Source organism: Aplysia californica, unplaced genomic scaffold (assembly GCF_000002075.1).
Source record: "Aplysia californica isolate F4 #8 unplaced genomic scaffold, AplCal3.0 scaffold00490, whole genome shotgun sequence".
NCBI classification, from domain to species: Eukaryota; Metazoa; Mollusca; class Gastropoda; order Aplysiida; family Aplysiidae; genus Aplysia; species Aplysia californica.
Genome location: NW_004797760.1, coordinates 158,713 through 162,678, shown reverse-complemented (window position 1 = coordinate 162,678; position 3,966 = coordinate 158,713).

Genomic DNA, 3,966 nt, shown 5'->3' with positions numbered 1-3,966 from the left:
TGAGCGCAAGCTCGATCCGATGTTGTGTTCTTGGGAAAGGCACCGTACATGAATTTTCGATTAATCCAATTTGGCTTTGTCCTTTCGGGGATGGGCGATAAACTCGGAGGTCCCGTCTCATAACCTAATAGTGTTGATAGGGGTTTTAATTAAACCTATATCAGTTCACCTTCTTATTTTCATTCTTTGTCATTAAAAAAATCATATTTGAAACGAGTTCTGAACCAACACTCGAAAGTTATGGGGGTTTTGTGTGCGTGTACTTTTTACAAATTCAACATTCCCTTACAAAACTGTATATTATTTTTAGCTATGTTAAACAGAGCGAATGCCTCTTTCACTGCCAACTGCTATAATTATGACGACTCACAGTCCAAATGTACAAAGCCAAGGCCAGAACCGCAGACTAATAGTGTACATATTATTACATGTATGTACACTTGCCATTTTTTTCTCCCTTTATTTTGTTTTATTTGAAGGTGTTCGGCAAATCGCTGGGATCTTTGTTGTTGTTGTTTTCAAATCCCTTTTGCTGCGAGCATTTCGCTCTTGGCAGCACAATGCCTCCCTCAAATAACCACATGTCCTTGTCATCTGGTCAACGCCAGAGTAGAGCAGGCTTTGTAAATCTGTAGGCTTGTAGGTGTGTGTGTAGGAGCTTGGGTCGAAGAACTGCCAGGTTTGGGCAGTGAAGGAGAAGATGTTCAACGGTCTCCTCGTGGTAGTCACAGTGTCTGCAATGGGGTTCCCACATGGGGTTGATTCTGTTTATGTGCTTGTTGGTGTGTAAGTGTCCTGTGCGGGCTCTAAAGATCAATGTCTGATCGGCTCTACATAAAAGATTCGAAGGGTGTTTGGGGTTGGGTTTGTCCATGTACCCAAGAGAGATCTATAAAGAGGCGGCTGTGTCTGTCTAGGGCAAGCTCGCTCCAGTCTTTGATAGATGGTCTGCAGTCTCATTCCCTGGTACTCCAGAATGGCCAGGCACCCACTGCAGTGTGACCCGGACGCCATAGGAAGTGTCAATCTGTTTTACAAGGCTGAGGATGTTCCCGTCACCTCTGTAGTCTCCTCCTCCCGCGACGGCTAGGAGTACTGACATTGAGTCAGAGAAGACAACAACATCCCCTGGTGTTACTGCGCCTTCAAAAAAGTCTTGGGTGATCTGCTCCAGGGTCTTTACTCTGGCGATTCTCTCAGCGTCATAGTTAGAGCTGTATGTTCAACATGGGCCAAATAGTTGGATCTGCTTCTTCTCTCCAATCGCTGGGATAAAAACATAGTAGGATAACATTCTTTAGAGGATATTTTCCTTTGCTGTACTCATTTATTTGATTTGAACTGAAAATATTGAACTATGTTTATACAAAAGACTGATCACCTTCAGGATTAGCACATAAATAAAGTAAAAAGACAGCCTTGTATTTTTGGTAACTTCTGAAGCTATCATTATAAGGTAGAAGAATTTTTTTTGTTCCATGCGCAGTTGTGTTTATGATGAAAAATAAAAATCTTGCGAGCTAGAAAAGACTAGTTGTCAATTTTTTTTCTCAGCTGTCACAGAGCCCTTTATTTACGTAATATATGTAGTGTTACCAGTCTCCCCTGATAGTATGTTCCGTCTTTAACATTTCCAGTTCCAGTACCATCCAACACCTTGCTGTTGACAGAGACATACAGGTGTTCAGACATTTTGGCTTTAATTTTGAAATTGTGCTTGATTTCAGCTAAATTTTTTGTTTTCTATATATGTGTTTCACTTGATTTACTACGGTATCATCTTTACCCATATCTTTGCTCACAGAAAGATGATGCAGAGAAGATATTGACACTGCACTGTGATACATTTATCACACTGAAACTTAAACAGGCCTAGTTTGATTGTTGAGGTTTATGGAAATTAAGTATAAGACAATGTATCACCTATTGGCAGTTCAGATGTCTTTTCAGTTTTGTATTTCACAAAAAATAATGTCCTTATTTATAGGCGTGTATCTCCCTGAAGGGTACCATGGCTTTACAATGACTCCCTCTGCTGGTAAAAGGCCTGTTCATTCCATATATGACAATTTCCCTCTCCCCAAAGACGTACAGTTTTGTCTCAGACAATCAATGATTTATTTATAGAGGCACCAGCCATCCATGTTCAGGTGCACAGTTTTGTCTCATACATTCCATCATCGCAAACTGCTGACTGCAAAAGCATTGCATTTGCACTAAGGTGAACAGAGGAGAATATCGGTACGGTAAAGACTGCCTGCCTTTTCAAAGGATACATCCTACCTTGCAGAGCTGAGAATCAAACTCATAATAATTGTTATTGCTGTGGTGTTATGCCTTGCTGTTTGACTAGAACACCCTTTACAAAATAATGACAACTTGATTTGCACAACAAGAAGACAATAGTTGTTTGGGCGTTCACTACTGGTATGGTCATCATCATATACCACCAGGTATCTTTAAATCTTGCTTTTCTCTCTAAGTACTGCACTGGGTGATCATTCTATGGCTGGATGAACGCTGTCACCTTAACAGGCAAAATAGTTTTTTAAAAATAATTTTGTTTTTATACACAGATAATTTGAACAAGGTTGTTGGGTCGAGCTGGTTGAAGCAATCACCAGGATCGTATTTCTTATTGTTGAAGTCTAAGGTCTTACAAGATAAAAGTTGATCCCTTGTCAGAATACATATGTCCTAGTCTGACTGAGATAAAATATTCAAAAAGAAAAATACAATCGAACCTGCTCTAATGGCCACCAGTACAATAGTATAAGACAATAAACCTTGTAAAATGTCTCTACTTATTTCCTTCCTTGCACTTTTTTAGAACTTTATCATGACGCTGTATAAGACGCTGTAACCCCCCCCCCCCCTCAACTTTTCTCCTGCATAATGGGTCACGCACGCCAGGCAATTTTGACCGTACTTCAAATCCTCTATGTGAACCTCCATGTGAATTGAAACATCTCTATCCCTCCTTTGAAAACCAAAGCAAAATGTACAAAAATATGAAAGGATTTAAAAATAGAAACAAATTCACAAAAGTAAAATGATAAAAAAGAATTATAACTCATACAGGTGAAAAAGTAAAATGATAACAAAGAATTATAACACATACAGCCATTCAGCCTTAATTATAAAGCTGTCTGGAAAAAAATACCAAAATAAGTAACACAGCAGATCACATCAAACATTCTTTTATTGTTTACAAGTCACGTGTACAGAGCATTAAATCAATAGAAATTAGGAGAATCCTACACTTTAGCTTTAAGGACGTTTTTGTCTACACAAGTAACCTACCACTTGATCTTATTTCTATGATTAATTTTAAGAGTTGCAAAAGAACAAACATATACTTCTAAAACATGTATCAAACAACTTTACTATTCATTCCAAGAAGTAAACTCCCAAAAGTATGATGTTCTAGATTGCAAATTTAAAAAAGATTCTTTAGTGTTTTTTTCAATGAAAATGAGAAGACAAACATCACAATGATGAGTAGTAACTGATCACCCCAAAAGTATCAAACATGGAATAAAGAAAACAAAATAGTTAAAAACAACTTAGGTACATAAATCTTCATATCAAGTTTGGAATGTTCTACAAAAGTTTATGTGCCTTAGAGATAATAAAATATGATGTTTGGACGGATTGCTTGTAAATACTTGTAAAATAAATTATGATAAAATTGTGTTATCACATCCTTTCTCTAGATATATGTACAGATACAAATAAAATGACGGACAAACACTTACAAATACCATGTTGAATCTTAAAAAATCAAACATGATTAATACTATTCATTACTGTAAACTCAGAAGAGAATCTATTATTTCAAAACTAGCATCATTATTGTATGCTATAATATGGTGTGGGTGTAAATATAAAATTTCACAGAATAATGCAAAAATTAATATTCTTATTTATAATAAATAGCAACATTGCTGTCCCTCCCCATGACCC